Source organism: Mixophyes fleayi, chromosome 1 (genome assembly GCF_038048845.1).
Source record: "Mixophyes fleayi isolate aMixFle1 chromosome 1, aMixFle1.hap1, whole genome shotgun sequence".
Lineage (NCBI taxonomy): Eukaryota > Metazoa > Chordata > Amphibia > Anura > Limnodynastidae > Mixophyes > Mixophyes fleayi.
Genome location: NC_134402.1, coordinates 160,872,494 through 160,888,571, shown reverse-complemented (window position 1 = coordinate 160,888,571; position 16,078 = coordinate 160,872,494). Strand labels below are relative to the sequence as shown.

General features: G+C 35.9%; 8 non-coding genes across 8 annotated transcripts; all 8 read right to left on the bottom strand.

Annotated features, from left to right (window-relative positions):
- Positions 1 to 996: 996 nt before the first annotated feature.
- TRNAK-UUU (transfer RNA lysine (anticodon UUU)) lies at positions 997 to 1,069 on the bottom strand. Its single transcript has one exon. It is a non-coding gene; the product is annotated as a tRNA-Lys (tRNA).
- Positions 1,070 to 3,078: 2,009 nt separating this feature from the next.
- TRNAK-UUU (transfer RNA lysine (anticodon UUU)) lies at positions 3,079 to 3,151 on the bottom strand. Its single transcript has one exon. It is a non-coding gene; the product is annotated as a tRNA-Lys (tRNA).
- A 968-nt stretch (positions 3,152 to 4,119) lies between these two features.
- TRNAK-UUU (transfer RNA lysine (anticodon UUU)) lies at positions 4,120 to 4,192 on the bottom strand. Its single transcript has one exon. It is a non-coding gene; the product is annotated as a tRNA-Lys (tRNA).
- A 969-nt stretch (positions 4,193 to 5,161) lies between these two features.
- On the bottom strand, positions 5,162 to 5,234 carry TRNAK-UUU (transfer RNA lysine (anticodon UUU)). Its single transcript has one exon. It is a non-coding gene; the product is annotated as a tRNA-Lys (tRNA).
- Positions 5,235 to 7,238: 2,004 nt separating this feature from the next.
- TRNAK-UUU (transfer RNA lysine (anticodon UUU)) lies at positions 7,239 to 7,311 on the bottom strand. The gene has a single exon. It is a non-coding gene; the product is annotated as a tRNA-Lys (tRNA).
- A 969-nt stretch (positions 7,312 to 8,280) lies between these two features.
- Positions 8,281 to 8,353, bottom strand: TRNAK-UUU (transfer RNA lysine (anticodon UUU)). Its single transcript has one exon. It is a non-coding gene; the product is annotated as a tRNA-Lys (tRNA).
- A 3,046-nt stretch (positions 8,354 to 11,399) lies between these two features.
- Positions 11,400 to 11,472, bottom strand: TRNAK-UUU (transfer RNA lysine (anticodon UUU)). Its single transcript has one exon. It is a non-coding gene; the product is annotated as a tRNA-Lys (tRNA).
- Positions 11,473 to 14,518: 3,046 nt separating this feature from the next.
- On the bottom strand, positions 14,519 to 14,591 carry TRNAK-UUU (transfer RNA lysine (anticodon UUU)). The gene has a single exon. It is a non-coding gene; the product is annotated as a tRNA-Lys (tRNA).
- Between the last annotated feature and the right edge of the window lie 1,487 nt (positions 14,592 to 16,078).

Genomic DNA, 16,078 nt, shown 5'->3' with positions numbered 1-16,078 from the left:
GATGCTCTACCGACTGAGCTATCCAGGCTCTCTTTTTATCTTGTACTCATCTGGAAAATGGGCAGTTCTGTAACCAATGCCAATTTAATCGTGGCCAATGTTCTGTAAAGTGTGAGCCGAAAGGCTTGGTTGGAAGGTCACAGGATGCAAAAAGCTTTGATTGTCCCTTGGTTGAACATTTAGATCCCACCAAACTGTAAGTATCAATGCCCTTCAAGATTCATTTTCAACTATACTGCTTGGGGGATTAATTTGTTTGCTGTCTAATTTAATTACTATGTTGCTAACAAATTGGGATTAAGTTGGGTTAGATAGGAAATGAGGTGAAATGTCTAACCTTAATATACTTAGAATTTAATCTACAGGTAATATTTGCCTCGTAGCATTTTATTTAGATGCTGCACCACTTTAAGTCCCACATAGCATCTCAAGTTTCTAGGAAATTATGTATTTGGATTGGACTGACCTGACTTGCACTTACAGATGTTCACTAATGTCCAGCTTTTATCAGTACATGACAGTGTAATGTAATCATACTGTGAAATTGTGTAATGGTAAGAGAAGTTGACCAACTAAGTCAATAAATCCACTTGCGATAAAAAAAAAAGTTTATTTCACCTTGGTTGATCATAGAGATCTTAGTACACTATAAGTATTCATACCCTTCAAGACTCAATTTCATCTGTACACTTAATTTACAGATGTACACTAATGTCATGCTTGAGTAATGGCATTATAATCCAGTCATACTGTGAATTTGTAAAATGTGAAGAGAAGTTCATCAGCTAAATCAATAAATTATCTTGCGTTATGCGTGAAGTTTCTGGTATTATTGTCCAAATAGTATGGCTATTTACTGCAGAATCACTTGTTTCCTTATCAACAATGTGAGAAATGATGATAATGACCTTTTTCACTTTTATCGTGGAAATCCTTCACAGCATACGTTTTGCATGGCACAGAGAATATAGATTGCCATTGTTTAAAAGGCATATACGCCTGAACAGGGACTTGAACCCTGGACCCTCAGATTAAAAGTCTGATGCTCTACCGACTGAGCTATCCAGGCTCTTTTATTATCTTGTACTCATCTGGAAAATGGGCAGTTCTGTAACCAATGCCAATTTAATCGTGGCCAATGTTCTGTAAAGTGTGAGCCGAAAGGCTTGGTTGGAAGGTCACAGGATGCAAAAAGCTTTGATTGTCCCTTGGTTGAACATTTAGATCCCACCAAACTGTAAGTATCAATGCCCTTCAAGATTCATTTTCAACTATACTGCTTGGGGGATTAATTTGTTTGCTGTCTAATTTAATTACTATGTTGCTAACAAATTGGGATTAAGTTGGGTTAGATAGGAAATGAGGTGAAATGTCTAACCTTAATATACTTAGAATTTAATCTACAAGTAATATTTGCCTCGTAGCATTTTATTTAGATGCTGCACCACTTTAAGTCCCACATAGCATCTCAAGTTTCTAGGAAATTATGTATTTGGATTGGACTGACCTGACTTGCACTTACAGATGTTCACTAATGTCCAGCTTTTATCAGTACATGACAGTGTAATGTAATCATACTGTGAAATTGTGTAATGGTAAGAGAAGTTGACCAACTAAGTCAATAAATCCACTTGCGATAAAAAAAAAAGTTTATTTCACCTTGGTTGATCATAGAGATCTTAGTACACTATAAGTATTCATACCCTTCAAGACTCAATTTCATCTGTACACTTTATTTACAGATGTACACTAATGTCATGCTTGAGTAATGGCATTATAATCCAGTCATACTGTGAATTTGTAAAATGTGAAGAGAAGTTCATCAGCTAAATCAATAAATTATCTTGCGTTATGTGTGAAGTTTCTGGTATTATTGTCCAAATAATATGGCTATTTACTGCAGAATCACTTGTTTCCTTATCAACAATGTGAGAAATGATGATAATGACCTTTTTCACTTTTATCGTGGAAATCCTTCACAGCATACGTTTTGCATGGCACAGAGAATATAGATTGCCATTGTTTAAAAGGCATACACACCTGAACAGGGACTTGAACCCTGGACCCTCAGATTAAAAGTCTGATGCTCTACCGACTGAGCTATCCAGGCTCTCTTTTTATCTTGTACTCATCTGGAAAATGGGCAGTTCTGTAACCAATGCCAATTTAATCGTGGCCAATGTTCTGTAAAGTGTGAGCCGAAAGGCTTGGTTGGAAGGTCACAGGATGCAAAAAGCTTTGATTGTCCCTTGGTTGAACATTTAGATCCCACCAAACTGTAAGTATCAATGCCCTTCAAGATTCATTTTCAACTATACTGCTTGGGGGATTAATTTGTTTGCTGTCTAATTTAATTACTATGTTGCTAACAAATTGGGATTAAGTTGGGTTAGATAGGAAATGAGGTGAAATGTCTAACCTTAATATACTTAGAATTTAATCTACAGGTAATATTTGCCTCGTAGCATTTTATTTAGATGCTGCACCACTTTAAGTCCCACATAGCATCTCAAGTTTCTAGGAAATTATGTATTTGGATTGGACTGACCTGACTTGCACTTACAGATGTTCACTAATGTCCAGCTTTTATCAGTACATGACAGTGTAATGTAATCATACTGTGAAATTGTGTAATGGTAAGAGAAGTTGACCAACTAAGTCAATAAATCCACTTGCGATAAAAAAAAAAGTTTATTTCACCTTGGTTGATCATAGAGATCTTAGTACACTATAAGTATTCATACCCTTCAAGACTCAATTTCATCTGTACACTTAATTTACAGATGTACACTAATGTCATGCTTGAGTAATGGCATTATAATCCAGTCATACTGTGAATTTGTAAAATGTGAAGAGAAGTTCATCAGCTAAATCAATAAATTATCTTGCGTTATGCGTGAAGTTTCTGGTATTATTGTCCAAATAGTATGGCTATTTACTGCAGAATCACTTGTTTCCTTATCAACAATGTGAGAAATGATGATAATGACCTTTTTCACTTTTATCGTGGAAATCCTTCACAGCATACGTTTTGCATGGCACAGAGAATATAGATTGCCATTGTTTAAAAGGCATATACGCCTGAACAGGGACTTGAACCCTGGACCCTCAGATTAAAAGTCTGATGCTCTACCGACTGAGCTATCCAGGCTCTTTTATTATCTTGTACTCATCTGGAAAATGGGCAGTTCTGTAACCAATGCCAATTTAATCGTGGCCAATGTTCTGTAAAGTGTGAGCCGAAAGGCTTGGTTGGAAGGTCACAGGATGCAAAAAGCTTTGATTGTCCCTTGGTTGAACATTTAGATCCCACCAAACTGTAAGTATCAATGCCCTTCAAGATTCATTTTCAACTATACTGCTTGGGGGATTAATTTGTTTGCTGTCTAATTTAATTACTATGTTGCTAACAAATTGGGATTAAGTTGGGTTAGATAGGAAATGAGGTGAAATGTCTAACCTTAATATACTTAGAATTTAATCTACAAGTAATATTTGCCTCGTAGCATTTTATTTAGATGCTGCACCACTTTAAGTCCCACATAGCATCTCAAGTTTCTAGGAAATTATGTATTTGGATTGGACTGACCTGACTTGCACTTACAGATGTTCACTAATGTCCAGCTTTTATCAGTACATGACAGTGTAATGTAATCATACTGTGAAATTGTGTAATGGTAAGAGAAGTTGACCAACTAAGTCAATAAATCGACTTGCGATAAAAAAAAAAGTTTATTTCACCTTGATTGATCATAGAGATCTTAGTACACTATAAGTATTCATACCCTTCAAGACTCAATTTCATCTGTACACTTTATTTACAGATGTACACTAATGTCATGCTTGAGTAATGGCATTATAATCCAGTCATACTGTGAATTTGTAAAATGTGAAGAGAAGTTCATCAGCTAAATCAATAAATTATCTTGCGTTATGCGTGGAGTTTCTTGTATTTTTGTCCAAATAGTATGGCTATTTACTGCAGAATCACTTGTTTCCTTATCAACAATGTGAGAAATGATGATAATGACCTTTTTCACTTTTATCGTGGAAATCCTTCACAGCATACGTTTTGCATGGCACAGAGAATATAGATTGCCATTGTTTAAAAGGCATACACGCCTGAACAGGGACTTGAACCCTGGACCCTCAGATTAAAAGTCTGATGCTCTACCGACTGAGCTATCCAGGCTCTCTTATTATCTTGTACTCATCTGGAAAATGGGCAGTTCTGTAACCAATGCCAATTTAATCGTGGCCAATGTTCTGTAAAGTGTGAGCCGAAAGGCTTGGTTGGAAGGTCACAGGATGCAAAAAGCTTTGATTGTCCCTTGGTTGAACATTTAGATCCCACCAAACTGTAAGTATCAATGCCCTTCAAGATTCATTTTCAACTATACTGCTTGGGGGATTAATTTGTTATCTGACTAATTTAATTACTATGTTGCTAACAAATTGGGATGAAGTTGGGTTAGATAGGAAATGAGGTGAAATGTCTAACCTTAATATACTTAGAATTTAATCTACAAGTAATTTTTGCCTCGTAGCATTTTGTTTAGATACTGCACCACTTTAAGTCCCACATAGCATCTCAAGTTTCTTGGAAATTATGTATTTGGATTGGACTGACCTGGCTTGCACTTACAGATGTTCACTAATGTCCAGCTTTTATCAGTACATGACAGTGTAATGTAATCATACTGTGAATTTGTGAAATAGTAAGAGAAGTTGACCAACTAAGTCAATAAATCCACTTGCGATAAAAAAAAAAGTTTATTTCACCTTGGTTGATCATAGAGATCTTAGTACACTATAAGTATTCATACCCTTCAAGACTCAATTTCATCTGTACACTTAATTTACAGATGTACACTAATGTCATGCTTGTGTAATGGCATTATAATCCAGTCATACTGTGAATTTGTAAAATGTGAAGAGAAGTTCATCAGCTAAATCAATAAATTATCTTGCGTTTTGCGTGAAGTTTCTGGTATTATTGTCCAAATAATATGGCTATTTACTGCAGAATCACTTATTTCCTCATCAACAATGTGAGAAATGATGATAATGACCTTTTTCACTTTTATCGCGGAAATCCTTCACAGCATACGTTTTGCATGGCACAGAGAATATAGTTTGCCATTGTTTAAAAGGCATACTCTGCCTGAACAGGGACTTGAACCCTGGACCCTCAGATTAAAAGTCTGATGCTCTACCGACTGAGCTATCCAGGCTCTCTTTTTATCTTGTACTCATCTGGAAAATGGGCAGTTCTGTAACCAATGCCAATTTAATCGTGGCCAATGTTCTGTAAAGTGTGAGCCGAAAGGCTTGGTTGGAAGGTCACAGGATGCAAAAAGCTTTGATTGTCCCTTGGTTGAACATTTAGATCCCACCAAACTGTAAGTATCAATGCCCTTCAAGATTCATTTTCAACTATACTGCTTGGGGGATTAATTTGTTTGCTGTCTAATTTAATTACTATGTTGCTAACAAATTGGGATGAAGTTGGGTTAGATAGGAAATGAGGTGAAATGTCTAACCTTAATATACTTAGAATTTAATCTACAAGTAATATTTGCCTCGTAGCATTTTATTTAGATGCTGCACCACTTTAAGTCCCACATAGCATCTCAAGTTTCTAGGAAATTATGTATTTGGATTGGACTGACCTGACTTGCACTTACAGATGTTCACTAATGTCCAGCTTTTATCAGTACATGACAGTGTAATGTAATCATACTGTGAAATTGTGTAATGGTAAGAGAAGTTGACCAACTAAGTCAATAAATCCACTTGCGATAAAAAAAAAGTTTATTTCACCTTGGTTGATCATAGAGATCTTAGTACACTATAAGTATTCATACCCTTCAAGACTCAATTTCATCTGTACACTTAATTTACAGATGTACACTAATGTCATGCTTGTGTAATGGCATTATAATCCAGTCATACTGTGAATTTGTAAAATGTGAAGAGAAGTTCATCAGCTAAATCAATAAATTATCTTGCGTTTTGCGTGAAGTTTCTGGTATTATTGTCCAAATAATATGGCTATTTACTGCAGAATCACTTATTTCCTCATCAACAATTTGAGAAATGATGATAATGACCTTTTTCACTTTTATCGCGGAAATCCTTCACAGCATACGTTTTGCATGGCACAGAGAACATAGATTGCCATCGTTTAAAAGGCCATCTGAACAGGAACTTGAACCCTGGACCCTCAGATTAAAAGTCTGATGCTCTACCGACTGAGCTATCCAGGCTCTCTTTTTATCTTGTACTCATCTGGAAAATGGGCAGTTCTGTAACCAATGCCAATTTAATCGTGGCCAATGTTCTGTAAAGTGTGAGCCGAAAGGCTTGGTTGGAAGGTCACAGGATGCAAAAAGCTTTGATTGTCCCTTGGTTGAACATTTAGATCCCACCAAACTGTAAGTATCAATGCCCTTCAAGATTCATTTTCAACTATACTGCTTGGGGGATTAATTTGTTTGCTGTCTAATTTAATTACTATGTTGCTAACAAATTGGGATGAAGTTGGGTTAGATAGGAAATGAGGTGAAATGTCTAACCTTAATATACTTAGAATTTAATCTACAAGTAATATTTGCCTCGTAGCATTTTATTTAGATGCTGCACCACTTTAAGTCCCACATAGCATCTCAAGTTTCTAGGAAATTATGTATTTGGATTGGACTGACCTGACTTGCACTTACAGATGTTCACTAATGTCCAGCTTTTATCAGTACATGACAGTGTAATGTAATCATACTGTGAAATTGTGTAATGGTAAGAGAAGTTGACCAACTAAGTCAATAAATCCACTTGCGATAAAAAAAAAAGTTTATTTCACCTTGGTTGATCATAGAGATCTTAGTACACTATAAGTATTCATACCCTTCAAGACTCAATTTCATCTGTACACTTAATTTACAGATGTACACTAATGTCATGCTTGTGTAATGGCATTATAATCCAGTCATACTGTGAATTTGTAAAATGTGAAGAGAAGTTCATCAGCTAAATCAATAAATTATCTTGCGTTTTGCGTGAAGTTTCTGGTATTATTGTCCAAATAATATGGCTATTTACTGCAGAATCACTTATTTCCTCATCAACAATGTGAGAAATGATGATAATGACCTTTTTCACTTTTATCGCGGAAATCCTTCACAGCATACGTTTTGCATGGCACAGAGAATATAGTTTGCCATTGTTTAAAAGGCATACTCTGCCTGAACAGGGACTTGAACCCTGGACCCTCAGATTAAAAGTCTGATGCTCTACCGACTGAGCTATCCAGGCTCTCTTTTTATCTTGTACTCATCTGGAAAATGGGCAGTTCTGTAACCAATGCCAATTTAATCGTGGCCAATGTTCTGTAAAGTGTGAGCCGAAAGGCTTGGTTGGAAGGTCACAGGATGCAAAAAGCTTTGATTGTCCCTTGGTTGAACATTTAGATCCCACCAAACTGTAAGTATCAATGCCCTTCAAGATTCATTTTCAACTATACTGCTTGGGGGATTAATTTGTTTGCTGTCTAATTTAATTACTATGTTGCTAACAAATTGGGATGAAGTTGGGTTAGATAGGAAATGAGGTGAAATGTCTAACCTTAATATACTTAGAATTTAATCTACAAGTAATATTTGCCTCGTAGCATTTTATTTAGATGCTGCACCACTTTAAGTCCCACATAGCATCTCAAGTTTCTAGGAAATTATGTATTTGGATTGGACTGACCTGACTTGCACTTACAGATGTTCACTAATGTCCAGCTTTTATCAGTACATGACAGTGTAATGTAATCATACTGTGAAATTGTGTAATGGTAAGAGAAGTTGACCAACTAAGTCAATAAATCCACTTGCGATAAAAAAAAAAGTTTATTTCACCTTGGTTGATCATAGAGATCTTAGTACACTATAAGTATTCATACCCTTCAAGACTCAATTTCATCTGTACACTTAATTTACAGATGTACACTAATGTCATGCTTGTGTAATGGCATTATAATCCAGTCATACTGTGAATTTGTAAAATGTGAAGAGAAGTTCATCAGCTAAATCAATAAATTATCTTGCGTTTTGCGTGAAGTTTCTGGTATTATTGTCCAAATAATATGGCTATTTACTGCAGAATCACTTATTTCCTCATCAACAATGTGAGAAATGATGATAATGACCTTTTTCACTTTTATCGCGGAAATCCTTCACAGCATACGTTTTGCATGGCACAGAGAATATAGTTTGCCATTGTTTAAAAGGCATACTCTGCCTGAACAGGGACTTGAACCCTGGACCCTCAGATTAAAAGTCTGATGCTCTACCGACTGAGCTATCCAGGCTCTCTTTTTATCTTGTACTCATCTGGAAAATGGGCAGTTCTGTAACCAATGCCAATTTAATCGTGGCCAATGTTCTGTAAAGTGTGAGCCGAAAGGCTTGGTTGGAAGGTCACAGGATGCAAAAAGCTTTGATTGTCCCTTGGTTGAACATTTAGATCCCACCAAACTGTAAGTATCAATGCCCTTCAAGATTCATTTTCAACTATACTGCTTGGGGGATTAATTTGTTATCTGACTAATTTAATTACTATGTTGCTAACAAATTGGGATGAAGTTGGGTTAGATAGGAAATGAGGTGAAATGTCTAACCTTAATATACTTAGAATTTAATCTACAAGTAATATTTGCCTCGTAGCATTTTATTTAGATGCTGCACCACTTTAAGTCCCACATAGCATCTCAACTTTCTAGGAAATTATGTATTTGGATTGGACTGACCTGACTTGCACTTACAGATGTTCACTAATGTCCAGCTTTTATCAGTACATGACAGTGTAATGTAATCATACTGTGAAATTGTGTAATGGTAAGAGAAGTTGACCAACTAAGTCAATAAATCCACTTGCGATAAAAAAAAAAGTTTATTTCACCTTGGTTGATCATAGAGATCTTAGTACACTATAAGTATTCATACCCTTCAAGACTCAATTTCATCTGTACACTTAATTTACAGATGTACACTAATGTCATGCTTGAGTAATGGCATTATAATCCAGTCATACTGTGAATTTGTAAAATGTGAAGAGAAGTTCATCAGCTAAATCAATAAATTATCTTGCGTTATGCGTGAAGTTTCTGGTATTATTGTCCAAATAATATGGCTATTTACTGCAGAATCACTTGTTTCCTTATCAACAATGTGAGAAATGATGATAATGACCTTTTTCACTTTTATCGCGGAAATCCTTCACAGCATACGTTTTGCATGGCACAGAGAATATAGATTGCCATCGTTTAAAAGGCATACACACCTGAACAGGGACTTGAACCCTGGACCCTCAGATTAAAAGTCTGATGCTCTACCGACTGAGCTATCCAGGCTCTCTTTTTATCTTGTACTCATCTGGAAAATGGGCAGTTCTGTAACCAATGCCAATTTAATCGTGGCCAATGTTCTGTAAAGTGTGAGCCGAAAGGCTTGGTTGGAAGGTCTCAGGATGCAAAAAGCTTTGATTGTCCCTTGGATGAACATTTAGATCCCACCAAACTGTAAGTCTTAATGCCCTTCAAGATTCATTTTCAACTATACTGCTTAGGGGATTCATTTGTTTGCTGTCTAATTTAATTACTATGTTGCTAACAAATTGGGATTAAGTTGGGTTAGATAGGAAATGAGGTGAAATGTCTAACCTTAATATACTTAGAATTTAATCTACAAGTAATATTTGCCTCGTAGCATTTTATTTAGATGCTGCACCACTTTAAGTCCCACATAGCATCTCAAGTTTCTTGGAAATTATGTATTTGGATTGGACTGACCTGGCTTGCACTTACAGATGTTCACTAATGTCCAGCTTTTATCAGTACATGACAGTGTAATGTAATCATACTGTGAATTTGTGAAATAGTAAGAGAAGTTGACCAACTAAATCAATAAATCCACATGCGATAAAAAAAAAAGTTTATTTCACCTTGGTTGATCATAGAGATCTTAGTACACTATAAGTATTCATACCCTTCAAGACTCAATTTCATCTGTACACTTAATTTACAGATGTACACTAATGTCATGCTTGTGTAATGGCATTATAATCCAGTCATACTGTGAATTTGTAAAATGTGATGAGAAGTTCATCAGCTAAATCAATAAATTATCTTGCGTTATGCGTGGAGTTTCTTGTATTTTTGTTCAAATAATATGGCTATTTACTGCAGAATCACTTGTTTCCTCATCAACAATTTGTGAAATGATGATAATGACCTTTTTCACTTTTATCGCGGAAATCCTTCACAGCATACGTTTTGCATGGCACAGAGAACATAGATTGCCATCGTTTAAAAGGCCATCTGAACAGGAACTTGAACCCTGGACCCTCAGATTAAAAGTCTGATGCTCTACCGACTGAGCTATCCAGGCTCTCTTTTTATCTTGTACTCATCTGGAAAATGGGCAGTTCTGTAACCAATGCCAATTTAATCGTGGCCAATGTTCTGTAAAGTGTGAGCCGAAAGGCTTGGTTGGAAGGTCACAGGATGCAAAAAGCTTTGATTGTCCCTTGGTTAAACATTTAGATCCCACCAAACTGTAAGTATCAATGCCCTTCAAGATTCATTTTCAACTATACTGCTTGGGGGATTAATTTGTTTGCTGTCTAATTTAATTACTATGTTGCTAACAAATTGGGATGAAGTTGGGTTAGATAGGAAATGAGGTGAAATGTCTAACCTTAATATACTTAGAATTTAATCTACAAGTAATATTTGCCTCGTAGCATTTTATTTAGATGCTGCACCACTTTAAGTCCCACATAGCATCTCAAGTTTCTAGGAAATTATGTATTTGGATTGGACTGACCTGACTTGCACTTACAGATGTTCACTAATGTCCAGCTTTTATCAGTACATGACAGTGTAATGTAATCATACTGTGAAATTGTGTAATGGTAAGAGAAGTTGACCAACTAAGTCAATAAATCCACTTGCGATAAAAAAAAAAGTTTATTTCACCTTGGTTGATCATAGAGATCTTAGTACACTATAAGTATTCATACCCTTCAAGACTCAATTTCATCTGTACACTTAATTTACAGATGTACACTAATGTCATGCTTGTGTAATGGCATTATAATCCAGTCATACTGTGAATTTGTAAAATGTGAAGAGAAGTTCATCAGCTAAATCAATAAATTATCTTGCGTTTTGCGTGAAGTTTCTGGTATTATTGTCCAAATAATATGGCTATTTACTGCAGAATCACTTATTTCCTCATCAACAATGTGAGAAATGATGATAATGACCTTTTTCACTTTTATCGCGGAAATCCTTCACAGCATACGTTTTGCATGGCACAGAGAATATAGTTTGCCATTGTTTAAAAGGCATACTCTGCCTGAACAGGGACTTGAACCCTGGACCCTCAGATTAAAAGTCTGATGCTCTACCGACTGAGCTATCCAGGCTCTCTTTTTATCTTGTACTCATCTGGAAAATGGGCAGTTCTGTAACCAATGCCAATTTAATCGTGGCCAATGTTCTGTAAAGTGTGAGCCGAAAGGCTTGGTTGGAAGGTCACAGGATGCAAAAAGCTTTGATTGTCCCTTGGTTGAACATTTAGATCCCACCAAACTGTAAGTATCAATGCCCTTCAAGATTCATTTTCAACTATACTGCTTGGGGGATTAATTTGTTATCTGACTAATTTAATTACTATGTTGCTAACAAATTGGGATGAAGTTGGGTTAGATAGGAAATGAGGTGAAATGTCTAACCTTAATATACTTAGAATTTAATCTACAAGTAATATTTGCCTCGTAGCATTTTATTTAGATGCTGCACCACTTTAAGTCCCACATAGCATCTCAACTTTCTAGGAAATTATGTATTTGGATTGGACTGACCTGACTTGCACTTACAGATGTTCACTAATGTCCAGCTTTTATCAGTACATGACAGTGTAATGTAATCATACTGTGAAATTGTGTAATGGTAAGAGAAGTTGACCAACTAAGTCAATAAATCCACTTGCGATAAAAAAAAAAGTTTATTTCACCTTGGTTGATCATAGAGATCTTAGTACACTATAAGTATTCATACCCTTCAAGACTCAATTTCATCTGTACACTTAATTTACAGATGTACACTAATGTCATGCTTGAGTAATGGCATTATAATCCAGTCATACTGTGAATTTGTAAAATGTGAAGAGAAGTTCATCAGCTAAATCAATAAATTATCTTGCGTTATGCGTGAAGTTTCTGGTATTATTGTCCAAATAATATGGCTATTTACTGCAGAATCACTTGTTTCCTTATCAACAATGTGAGAAATGATGATAATGACCTTTTTCACTTTTATCGCGGAAATCCTTCACAGCATACGTTTTGCATGGCACAGAGAATATAGATTGCCATCGTTTAAAAGGCATACACACCTGAACAGGGACTTGAACCCTGGACCCTCAGATTAAAAGTCTGATGCTCTACCGACTGAGCTATCCAGGCTCTCTTTTTATCTTGTACTCATCTGGAAAATGGGCAGTTCTGTAACCAATGCCAATTTAATCGTGGCCAATGTTCTGTAAAGTGTGAGCCGAAAGGCTTGGTTGGAAGGTCTCAGGATGCAAAAAGCTTTGATTGTCCCTTGGATGAACATTTAGATCCCACCAAACTGTAAGTCTTAATGCCCTTCAAGATTCATTTTCAACTATACTGCTTAGGGGATTCATTTGTTTGCTGTCTAATTTAATTACTATGTTGCTAACAAATTGGGATTAAGTTGGGTTAGATAGGAAATGAGGTGAAATGTCTAACCTTAATATACTTAGAATTTAATCTACAAGTAATATTTGCCTCGTAGCATTTTATTTAGATGCTGCACCACTTTAAGTCCCACATAGCATCTCAAGTTTCTTGGAAATTATGTATTTGGATTGGACTGACCTGGCTTGCACTTACAGATGTTCACTAATGTCCAGCTTTTATCAGTACATGACAGTGTAATGTAATCATACTGTGAATTTGTGAAATAGTAAGAGAAGTTGACCAACTAAATCAATAAATCCACATGCGATAAAAAAAAAAGTTTATTTCACCTTGGTTGATCATAGAGATCTTAGTACACTATAAGTATTCATACCCTTCAAGACTCAATTTCATCTGTACACTTAATTTACAGATGTACACTAATGTCATGCTTGTGTAATGGCATTATAATCCAGTCATACTGTGAATTTGTAAAATGTGATGAGAAGTTCATCAGCTAAATCAATAAATTATCTTGCGTTATGCGTGGAGTTTCTTGTATTTTTGTTCAAATAATATGGCTATTTACTGCAGAATCACTTGTTTCCTCATCAACAATTTGTGAAATGATGATAATGACCTTTTTCACTTTTATCGCGGAAATCCTTCACAGCATACGTTTTGCATGGCACAGAGAACATAGATTGCCATCGTTTAAAAGGCCATCTGAACAGGAACTTGAACCCTGGACCCTCAGATTAAAAGTCTGATGCTCTACCGACTGAGCTATCCAGGCTCTCTTTTTATCTTGTACTCATCTGGAAAATGGGCAGTTCTGTAACCAATGCCAATTTAATCGTGGCCAATGTTCTGTAAAGTGTGAGCCGAAAGGCTTGGTTGGAAGGTCACAGGATGCAAAAAGCTTTGATTGTCCCTTGGTTAAACATTTAGATCCCACCAAACTGTAAGTATCAATGCCCTTCAAGATTCATTTTCAACTATACTGCTTGGGGGATTAATTTGTTTGCTGTCTAATTTAATTACTATGTTGCTAACAAATTGGGATGAAGTTGGGTTAGATAGGAAATGAGGTGAAATGTCTAACCTTAATATACTTAGAATTTAATCTACAAGTAATATTTGCCTCGTAGCATTTTATTTAGATGCTGCACCACTTTAAGTCCCACATAGCATCTCAAGTTTCTAGGAAATTATGTATTTGGATTGGACTGACCTGACTTGCACTTACAGATGTTCACTAATGTCCAGCTTTTATCAGTACATGACAGTGTAATGTAATCATACTGTGAAATTGTGTAATGGTAAGAGAAGTTGACCAACTAAGTCAATAAATCCACTTGCGATAAAAAAAAAAGTTTATTTCACCTTGGTTGATCATAGAGATCTTAGTACACTATAAGTATTCATACCCTTCAAGACTCAATTTCATCTGTACACTTAATTTACAGATGTACACTAATGTCATGCTTGTGTAATGGCATTATAATCCAGTCATACTGTGAATTTGTAAAATGTGAAGAGAAGTTCATCAGCTAAATCAATAAATTATCTTGCGTTTTGCGTGAAGTTTCTGGTATTATTGTCCAAATAATATGGCTATTTACTGCAGAATCACTTATTTCCTCATCAACAATGTGAGAAATGATGATAATGACCTTTTTCACTTTTATCGCGGAAATCCTTCACAGCATACGTTTTGCATGGCACAGAGAATATAGTTTGCCATTGTTTAAAAGGCATACTCTGCCTGAACAGGGACTTGAACCCTGGACCCTCAGATTAAAAGTCTGATGCTCTACCGACTGAGCTATCCAGGCTCTCTTTTTATCTTGTACTCATCTGGAAAATGGGCAGTTCTGTAACCAATGCCAATTTAATCGTGGCCAATGTTCTGTAAAGTGTGAGCCGAAAGGCTTGGTTGGAAGGTCTCAGGATGCAAAAAGCTTTGATTGTCCCTTGGATGAACATTTAGATCCCACCAAACTGTAAGTCTCAATGCCCTTCAAGATTCATTTTCAACTATACTGCTTAGGGGATTCATTTGTTTGCTGTCTAATTTAATTACTATGTTGCTAACAAATTGGGATTAAGTTGGGTTAGATAGGAAATGAGGTGAAATGTCTAACCTTAATATACTTAGAATTTAATCTACAAGTAATATTTGCCTCGTAGCATTTTATTTAGATGCTGCACCACTTTAAGTCCCACATAGCATCTCAAGTTTCTAGGAAATTATGTATTTGGATTGGACTGACCTGACTTGCACTTACAGATGTTCACTAATGTCCAGCTTTTATCAGTACATGACAGTGTAATGTAATCATACTGTGAAATTGTGTAATGGTAAGAGAAGTTGACCAACTAAGTCAATAAATCCACTTGCGATAAAAAAAAAAGTTTATTTCACCTTGGTTGATCATAGAGATCTTAGTACACTATAAGTATTCATACCCTTCAAGACTCAATTTCATCTGTACACTTTATTTACAGATGTACACTAATGTCATGCTTGAGTAATGGCATTATAATCCAGTCATACTGTGAATTTGTAAAATGTGAAGAGAAGTTCATCAGCTAAATCAATAAATTATCTTGCGTTATGCGTGGAGTTTCTTGTATTTTTGTCCAAATAGTATGGCTATTTACTGCAGAATCACTTGTTTCCTTATCAACAATGTGAGAAATGATGATAATGACCTTTTTCACTTTTATCGTGGAAATCCTTCACAGCATACGTTTTGCATGGCACAGAGAATATAGATTGCCATCGTTTAAAAGGCATACACACCTGAACAGGGACTTGAACCCTGGACCCTCAGATTAAAAGTCTGATGCTCTACCGACTGAGCTATCCAGGCTCTCTTTTTATCTTGTACTCATCTGGAAAATGGGCAGTTCTGTAACCAATGCCAATTTAATCGTGGCCAATGTTCTGTAAAGTGTGAGCCGAAAGGCTTGGTTGGAAGGTCACAGGATGCAAAAAGCTTTGATTGTCCCTTGGTTGAACATTTAGATCCCACCAAACTGTTAGTATCAATGCCCTTCAAGATTCATTTTCAACTATACTGCTTGGGGGATTAATTTGTTTGCTGTCTAATTTAATTACTATGTTGCTAACAAATTGGGATTAAGTTGGGTTAGATAGGAAATGAGGTGAAATGTCTAACCTTAATATACTTAGAATTTAATCTACAAGTAATATTTGCCTCGTAGCATTTTATTTAGATGCTGCACCACTTTAAGTCCCACATAGCATCTCAAGTTTCTAGGAAATTATGTATTTGGATTGGACTGACCTGACTTG